Raw genomic sequence first — 9,763 nt, forward strand, 5'->3', positions numbered from 1 at the left:
CCCAGACCTGGCAACCCTGCCTTGAGAGCTGCAGGGAAGACAGGCATGGGCAGAACGGGAGCAGAAGAGAAGGCACATGGGGCAGGCCGGTGGCCCATCCAGTCCAGCCCTCTGGGGCACACAGCAAGCCAAACCTAGGCGTGAACAGGAGCTCCGCCAGCTGGACCAGAACTCCAGAAGTTACCCCACTGCTGCCCCACAAACAGCAGGAATCCAGAGCATCACTGCCCCAGAGATATGGCTCAGGCCAGTGGCCCACCCAACCCAGTCCTGTGCCACAGAGGGGCCCAAACCCAGGGTCCCTGGGCTGGGGGTCCAAAGGACCAAGAAGAGAGTGTTCAATCTGTATTTTGTGGCTAGCGAAAAATGGGGTATCAAAACCAACTCTTCTTCGGAAGTGGGGCATAAGATCTGGCCAAGCGGTTGACTCTGTAGGATGCCGAAGACCAGGAAGGCAGTTGCTAAAATACTTTGGGCCAAAATATTTTTATTAGGTAATTATTCATATATATCTGGAGAGACACATTCAGAGAGGGAGCCATGCTCTCCCCCTCTCTCAACAGAAGCCAAAAAGGATGCTGAGGGGCGGGTAGAATAGCGTGGACGGAGGCCAGGCACACCCTAGGGGCCACTCTGTGGAAGAGGAGGCTGGTCTACCCGGACGAATGGCAAAATCAAAGAGGGTGCTTCTTCAGGGAGCGCACAGAGCCCACCTGATGTTTTGGGCAGAGGGTCAGATGGAGATCTGTGGAGATCCCGGGTTCACATCCCCTCTTCTGCCACAGAAGCTCGCTGGGCCCATAACTAACTCTCAGCCTGGCCCACCTCTCAGGGCTGTTGTGAGAGAATGGTGGAAGGCGTTCTAAGCTGGAACCCCAGCTGGGGAGAAAAGTGGGGTGTGAATAATAAATAAATAAATAAAACAAAAAGTTAAGTTGCAAGCGAGTCTGTTTCGTTCCAACAGCAATGGCTTTCAATATACCGAATCCTCCTTTTCAATAGTCCGGAATATATAGGCCTTCCAAGAGTTAGGCAACAAATCAGGATTAATATCTACAGTATTAATTTTGTGTAGAATAAACCTGGGGCCCGTTGAAACGGGGGATCAGCCAATAGAATTCCAGCCACCAAACTTAGTGCTTGATAACGTTGACGCAGCCAATACTTAACAGAGGTAATTCGCACTCAGGATTCAAAGTTAAGTAGCGTAGCTGGTGGGCTGAAGAGGGATCCTTGCATGGGAAGTCCCTTAGAATGAGCCCCATACAAAACAGCGCTCTCCCAGCCCATGAAGGAGGACTGCTTTTTATTCACAGCCATAATCCCACAGTTCTCCCTTGGTTTTGCAGAGGGTCAGCGGCTCAATGCCTGCTTGGCAAACAGAAGGTCCCAGGTTCGATTCCCGCTGTCTCCAGCTGAAATAATGTGAAGGACCTCTGCTCGAGAGCTGCTGGAGAGCTGCTGCCAGTTTGAGTAGTCAATTCTGACCAGAGTCTGACTCCGTATAAGGCTGCTTTGAAAGTACCTATTGCTTACCACTGAGTAACAATGCAGACAATGTGCTTGGATCCAAGATGTCACAGAATCACTGAGTTGGAAGGGGCCACAAAGGACATCTAGTCCAACCCCCTGCTCATTGCATTTCCGGTGCTGTGAAGGCTCATGACAGGTTGAATGTTCACCCACCACCTGACAACTGCCAGGAATCCCCAGAGTCCAGTTGATGTCCATCGGTGCCATCACGGGAGGCTTCCGGTGTGTCTTTCAGACCCCTTTCTTTGTGCCAGATATACTCTGCTCAGGCGGCAAGACCGTCTCGATCTGGAAGGACACGAACTGGTTCTTCTTTAGCTTTTTCAGCGCCTGGCTGCCGCTGTCGCCAAACGCCTCGTCCTCCATTTTGAAAGTCAGGGAAGAGAGGCCCTTCATCTTCCGCTTGAGGGTTTTCCTTTCCTGTTTGTATGCGGCGGCCATGTTGGCAATCACCTGCAAAGGACCCAGAGGACAGGAGGTCTATTTCTCCTACTGAGAGGACCCTCCCACCCAAACCAGATTTTTAAAAAAAACCAGCCCAACCATCCCAACCAACCAAGCCCTTTGAGGAAAGGCTGAGGGACTTGGGAATATTCAGCCTGGAGAAGAGGAGATGAGAGGGGACAGGATGGCTCTCATTAAGTATTTGAAAGGTTGTCACATAGTGGAGGGCAGGGAAAAGTTCCTGTGGGCAGCAGAGGAAAGGACCTGCAGTAATGGTTTTAAACTACATGCAGAACAATACTGGCTAGATATCAGAAAAAATTTTTTCACAGTCAGTGCTGTTCAGCCGTGGAATTGATTGCCTAAGGAGGTGGGGAGCTCCCCCTCACTGGCAGCCTTCAAGCAGTGGCTGGACATTTATCATGGATGCTTTACGCGGATCCTGCATCGAACGGGGTAGGACTAGAGGGCCCCTATGGCCCCTTCCCACTCTCTATTTCTGTGTTCTCCGCCAAGAAGCTCAACGAACTTGGGGTCATCCTATTTCGTGTCCCCTACAACTTAGGGAGGGAGGACACGTGGACAGACATGGCCACTTCCCCAGAAAGCTGAATCCAGATCTCCTCCGTTCACCCAGCTGGTTACCCACACTGTGTGGATATTGGGATTCCATTATTTAACTAGCAATTTAAACCACGCTGGCTCTCCAGAAGTATCAAGGTATCTATTTATAACCAAAGGGAAACAATACCGTGCAGGGCCCCGTTATCTACCAATAAGCCCAAACCTACATGCAGAAATTCAGTGTAGCCAGATTCCTGTATCTACCTGCTAGATCGTCTATAATTTGAATTTCCGAATCAGTACATATGTAGTAATTCAGGAATATATCCGGATTCCTGCATCTACACGCAAGAGCTCCTGCATTTTGAATTTCTGATGCTAGCTAATGCATATGTAGCAATTCAAGAGTACATCCGGATTCCTGCATCTAAATGCAAGATGTTCTGTCATTTGAATTTCTGAATTATGTGTACGTGGAAATTCAATATGTCAAGAGTCCTTATGTGTGCACGCAAGGTCTTCTGTAATCTCAATTTCTAAATACAGCTGCAATATAACATATATTGCGAAATATAACATATTTCATAATGCCTGTGAGGAGCATTTGCAATATAAGGGGATCATTATACCCTCTTGTTCACAGAGCATGCTTCTGGGACTTTAGAACATCAGAAGAGCCCTGCTGGATCAGACCAGTGGTCCATCTACCAGGGGTAGTCAAACTGCGGCCCTCCAGATGTCCATGAACTACAATTCCCAGAAGCCCCTCCCAGCATTTGCTGGCAGGGGCTTCTGGGAATTGTAGCTCATGGACATCTGGAGGGCCGCAGTTTGACTACCCCTGATCTAGACCTGTCTCACCCAGTGGTCAACCAGTTTCTCTGGAGGGCAACGACAGGACATATAGGTCGAGGCCTTCCTCAGAACATGAGGCCTGTTGGATCAAACCACTGGTCCATCTCATCCTGTCTCACATGGTGGCCAAACAGGTCCTCTGAACGGCCAGCAACAGGGCAGAAAGGCCGAGGCCTTCCCCTGAAGTTGCCTCTTGGCTCTGGGATTCAGAGGCCTAGTAAACCGTTTCCCATCAGACACTTGCAGGAGCAGCCAACATTTCCTTCTGGCTGGGGTTGAGGACTACCTACTGGTCCCTGTGATGCCCGGAGGATGGCGTGAGCCCCGCAGCACTTACGATCTCTTTAACTGCGTTCTGCTGCTCCTGCACGGTGGCCGTGAAGGAAGGGAGGCCGTTGGTTCTCAAGGGACCGGGGCCCGTCTCTTTGGCATCCTGGACGTGCTTGGCCTAGGAGGAGGCAGGGAGAAAAGACATCCAGGCTGCACACTACTTCCAATCACTTCCTCTCCCATACGGACATCTACAGGGCACAGTTTTAATTCTGGGGACAACCACACTTCAAAGAACTGGAACTGAACTTATGCCTGGAATAATACCTCGGGGCCTTCAAGGTGCCTCTGGACTCAAGTTTTGTCCAGTCGCTTCAAGCCAACACAGTCACCCCCCCTGAATCGACACATACCCGGTCTTTGGCTCTTTGCTTGTATTTAGAATATTATTTTAAATTGGGCAAGCAGTCCTACCCTAGCTGAAGGCTGAATCAGGGATGAGAACCGAGGGGGGAAGTCATGCTCTCCAGACGCCCACGGACCACGGCATCATGGTCATTGTAGTCCACGGACATCTGGGGAGCCACAGTTTGGCCACCCCTGCCTTAGATGTTCCCACACTGCCCTCGTGGTGAGACGGGAGGACAAGGGAAATTTTCAGTCCTGCTGCCAGCTTCTCCACATCATCTCACTGTCCCGCTAAGGAGTTCAGAGGGTGGGATCCATGACTCCCCCCTCCCGTTCATCGTCACAACAATCCTGTGAGGTAGACTAGGCTGAGAGTGAATGGCTGGCTGAAGGCCTCTCCGCGAGCTTCACAGCCAAGTGGGATTTGAGCCCAAATTTCCTGTACACTTGCATCACAATGCCATGCTGGCTCTCTGAGTCAGCGGTTGAGGCTGGGATCTTTCTTGGTGGTCAGGGGCCGGCACCCAGAGATTCTACCCATTTCAGCCTTCACCTCCACGTCCGTTCCACACATCCAAGGAGGCAAGAGGTGCTCTGCTTTAAAGCTTATCTGTCTCTTGAGGACCTTCAAAGGCTGCAGTTCCACTAGAGTCATTGGTCTACGTGGCTCAGAATTACACAACAACAAGTAAGAAGAATTTCAGTTAAAAACCCTTTATGAAGGACAAGTCTTCTGGTAGGAGGGCATAAGTTTAGATTAAAAAGGCCTTCTAAAATTATAAACACATTTCGGTAGCCGAGGCAACTCTGCCCACCCGCACTGACCACTCCAGCGCAGTCCTGGGATTTACCTCTGAAGACAGGCAGACGTATCTGTTGTAGAGGAGGAAGAAAGGGGAGTATTTGGTCACAGGGCTGACGGACGTGCGGAAGTCGAACAGGAGACGCTCGAGGGACTCGTCCCAATCGCTCGGCTTCTCGGTCACAAGGTTGGAGACGGAGGATTTCAAAAGTTCATTGGTTTGACTATCTGGACTGCTGCAGCTGCCTGGATCGGCCGGAGTCAGAATTTGGGAGATGTTCCATCGCTCGGACAGAAGTCGGGTCACCTGCAAGAAGAAGAGTTGGTATTGATGCCTCGCTTTTTGCTACCCAAAGGACTCCCAAGGCAGCAACAGTCGCCTTCCCTTCCTTTTGCCACAGCAGATCCTTGTGTGGTAGGTGAGGGGCTGAGAGCTCTGAGAGAACTGTGACTGGCCCAAGGTCTCCAAGTGGCTCACAATCAGCTTCCCTGCCTCCCACAGCGGCCAACCAGTTTCTCCAGAGGGCCAACAACAGGGCATAGAGGATGAAGTCTTCTTCTGATAAGAACATGGGAGGCAGCCTGCTGGATCAGACCAGGGGTCCATCTAGTCCAGCATCCTGTCTCACATGATGGACAACCAGTTCCTCTGGACAGCTGAATGTGGAGTTCCCCGCAGTGACCACGGATAGTAGCCACATCCATTAATCTATTGAATCCCCCTTTAAGGCTGTTTATTTCTCTGGCCATCATTGCATGCTCTGGCGCCGAATTTCCCATTTTAATATCTTTCTGTGTAAAGTAGTCTTTCCTTTTGTTCTCCTTGAACCTACTGCCCATCAGGTGCTTTGGATGCCCTCAAGGTCTAGCATTTGGGGAGAGGGAGAACATGAAATGTGCCATGCTCTTTGGCCCTTGCTCCAAGGGAAGGTTTCTCGTCTAGGGCAAAAGACAGACCCCCTGCCCACCACACAAGCCCTCGCCACCTACCTCTTCACAGAAGTCCCAGCTCAAGCTGCAGAAGATATTTTTGGAAGCTCCGAACCTGGTCAAGGAAAAGACAAAGGACACCATCAGTCGCCTCGCTGTGCCCTTAGCCCGCCTCCGCTGTGCCCAGATCCAGGCCCACTGAGGAGCCCAGGGGGTGTCCAGGTTGCAATGATGATGGATAGGAATCAAGCAGGCTGCCCTCTGCTGCCCCCAAGTCCAGTAGGCCTAAGTGACCTTTATACTGGACAACTGCAGTGCACTTGATGTGGGGCTACCCTTGAAGAGCATGGGAACTGAGATCACAGAGAGAGGCCCTCCCATCTGCCCCACCAATCAAAGAAGCTTGGTGGGGTTGTGCAGAGGTATTTTGGTGTAGGGACTAAGAGCAGCAGTTGCTAGTCTGGAGAACTGGATTTGATTCCTGTCCCTGCACCTGGGTGTCCCTTGCTTGCCCTTCACCTCTCCACCCAACGGTCCCAGGCCATGCGAGAACAGCCCTAACAAGGCTGTGACTAGCCCAAGGTCGGCCAGCTGGCTGCATGCGGAGGAGTGGAGAATCCAACCTGGCTCTTCAGGTTAGAGGCTGCCGCTTTTAGCCCCTAGGCCACGCTGGCTCGCTTTGGCTCTGCCGGTTTGGACCCTGAATGAAACCCAGGTCAGCACAGACTACCACACCTGTAGAAGATGGAAGCCAGGCCCTTGGCCACCGAGGAACCGTCTCTCTTCTGGAGAGGGATGCCTTCGACCCACTTGGAGTAGTGGTCCGTCACAGCGAGGATGTGCGTGTGGCCCCGGCTGGTCTCCGGGAATGGCCCTAGGAGAACCAAATGCAAGAACAATAGTCAGGTGTCACGACAGCAGCACGAAGGAGGGAAGGGGGAGGAGTAGGTGAAGGTTAGGGGCCCAGACCAATGCCCCCCTCCACCAGCAAAAGGCAGAGGATCCTTGTCCAAAGGGGGAGGTCAGCACAAAGGAGGGGTGTAAGAAAGAGGCAAGCTGCCCTCCACCCTGATGATGTGCAGGTTCCTTAGCATGAGCTCACTGTAGCCACACAAGGGCTCACCACCACATTGGCTGGCAGTGAATCCCAAGTGGGTTCAAAGAGGAGGCTCCCCAAATGTGCTGCAGAACCATAGGCCCTTCCCGGGGCATGCCTGCCCATCGCCGGGACATACCGTAGACGTCCAGCCCCAGCACCTCCCAGGGGCATTCCGCCTTGATCGGACGGAGTTTCTTCGACTGGCTCTTGCTCTGCTCTGCGTTCTGGCAGGTTTCACACATCTTGATCTGGGGAGGGGGGGGAGAAATCAGAACTGGGCCAGGAAGAGGCCGGGGGGGGGGGTGCCCAGACAGGCGGCCGAGCGGCACCCCCCACACTGCTGGCACCACGACGATGCCAGGCAGTGCAGATTAGAGCAACACCGTTTGGGTCACAGCTGCTCCCCACAGCATCGGTTTTATTCCCTCTCAGGGGCTTGTCCTAAATTCCTCTTTCCTTGCCCCCAATTCTCGGCCTTCCTCTGTGTGCTTGGCTCCTTCGGGGAGAGAAAAGCAGCATATAAGAACCAACTCTTCTTCTTCTTCTTTAGTCATATCAGGGTGTCTGTTGTGGGGAGAGGGAAGGGAAGGCGACTGGAAGCCACTTTGGGACTCCTTCAGGTAGAGAAAAGCAACATATAAGAACCAACTGAAAAATGCAAAGCACAGGAAACTCTCATTTTGGCCCTGTTCTGTGGCCACAACTTTATCTCGACGTCCCTCAAGCAACCCACAGGCTCAGCCATGTTCGGGGCCCTTGGGGCTCACATCCGAAGACGCTTCCAAATCAGAAAACCAGGGGGGGGAAGGGGAGGGGAAGGGGCTTTGCCGGTGTACCCAGTCCACCACATCCTTGACAATGCCCAGCCAGTAGTATCTGCTCTGGATCCGGTGCGCCGTCTTCTTCTGCCCGAGGTGGACCCCCATCTCTGTGAAATGGCTTTCCAGGAACACTTCCCGCCTCCTCTCGGGATCCACCAGGACTTCCCGTTTCTCCGCCTTCTTTGGCCCCACGTAGTAGAGGCAGCCCCCTGCGGGAGGAGCAGACAGAGGCATTGGGGTCAAAGCCCCGGGCCTGAGCGTGGAGAAGCAGCAGGTTCGAATCCCAGCTCAGGGAGCGTGGAAAACACAAGGGCATTTCAGCCCAAAGGTACAACTGGACGGAGACATCCCCCCACCCAGCCGGACCCCGGGCGAGCTCCCTCCGTGTTAAGCCAATGGGATCCGGCCCTGGGCCGACCCCGCAATCTGCCTCCCCGGGGCATGTGCAGAGCGCCCACCTTCCAGGCGGAACTTCTGGGCGTAGCGCTTGAGGTTCTTCCTCTTGACGGCGCAGAAGCCCGCCGGGAAGCGGCCCTCGGAGAGCAGCCGGGAGATGGCCGAGAACTTGCTGCTGGCCGCCGACCCCGCCATCCTCGCCCGCAGCGGCCCCACCCGCGCCTCTCCCCGCCGCCGCCGCCGCCGAGGAGGAGGGAACAGGAGGGCCGAGGGCTGCGGCGGGCATGCTCCGTCAGGGGCCGGGGAGAAAGTGCCCGCCCGCAGCTGCCGGGAGGGTCGCGGGGAGGGTGCCATCTCCAGGCCGGGACCTCCCGCCGGCTGGGGAGGGGGCGGGGCCACAGAGCCCGCCCTCCAAAGCAAAGCAGCCGTTTCCCCCAGGAGAGCCGCGTCCTGCAGTCTGCATGCAAGCTGGCCTTCCGGGGGACCCCCAGGTCCCACCTGGGGGGTGGCATCCCTATCACCAAGGTACAATCCCATAGACCGTGCCCTCTCAAGCAGCCCTTTTCTCCAGCGGAACTGACCTCTGTAGGCTGGAGAGGAGCTGGAATTCCAGGGGTCCCCTGGACCCGCCTGGAGGCTGGCATCCCTGCCTGCAAAGGGGGACTGACTTATGTAGTCTGGAGAAAAGCAGTAAAACCAGGGGGTCCCAGGACTGGACTCCCTCCCTGGCCTCCCAGGTGGTCCTTTCACCCAGAGCAGCCAGACTCCCTTCAGGAAACACCAAGTTAGGCAACTGCCGGAAGATGAGCCAGGGGAGGTCTAAATTCAAGAGATCCCTGCTCAGCAACTTGGCTGCAGACGCATTCTTTCAGCCCAGCCCACCTGCCAGGGTTGTTGTGAAAATAAAATGGAGGGGACCCAATAATCATGCGCAGCCCAAAAATTGGAACCCTTCCTCTTTTCAGCGTAACTGGATTGTGCATTAAACGTGGAGGCCGACCTGTGGCTTAGATATCACACAAAAACAGCAACTTTCACGTAGGACTCTTATCAACAAGAGCCAGGGTGGCTACGTGGAACCTGCGTGTCTGAAGGACGGGCGCGTGCACACGAAAGCGCTCGCCTTGACTAGATCTTTATCTACACAAAAACAAAAGTTATGGTTTTTAGGAAAAGACCTAAAAAATTTATCTGGAGTATAAACAATATTCCTATAGAACAGTGTAGTACATTTAAATATCTTGGGATCACTTACAGTGAGACCCTAAACTGGAATGCCCACCTTGCAACTATAAAGGCCTCTGGTCTAAAAATCATTGGAGCCATTCTGAGATTTTATTATACCAGGGGAGGGTTTCTAGTTGACCCAGCTCTAAAGCTCTTTGCAGCCAAGGTCATTCCTCACCTACTATATGGCATTGACATCTGGGGCTGGAAAGAACAAACAATCAATAGCTTGGAGCCCATTCAGAACTTTTTCTTCAGACGTATCCTGGCTCTTCCAAAAGGGTCCCCTGCAGCCCTGATGAGGGCAGAGCTTGGTTTTCCCTCACTCAAAGCCCGTGCCCACTTAGCTATACTGAAATCTTGGAAGAAAGACATCTCAACCAAATTAGATTCTTTAAGCCATCAAAGTTTTAA

The sequence above is a fragment of the Paroedura picta genome, chromosome 13 (genome assembly GCF_049243985.1).
Source record: "Paroedura picta isolate Pp20150507F chromosome 13, Ppicta_v3.0, whole genome shotgun sequence".
NCBI lineage: Eukaryota > Metazoa > Chordata > Lepidosauria > Squamata > Gekkonidae > Paroedura > Paroedura picta.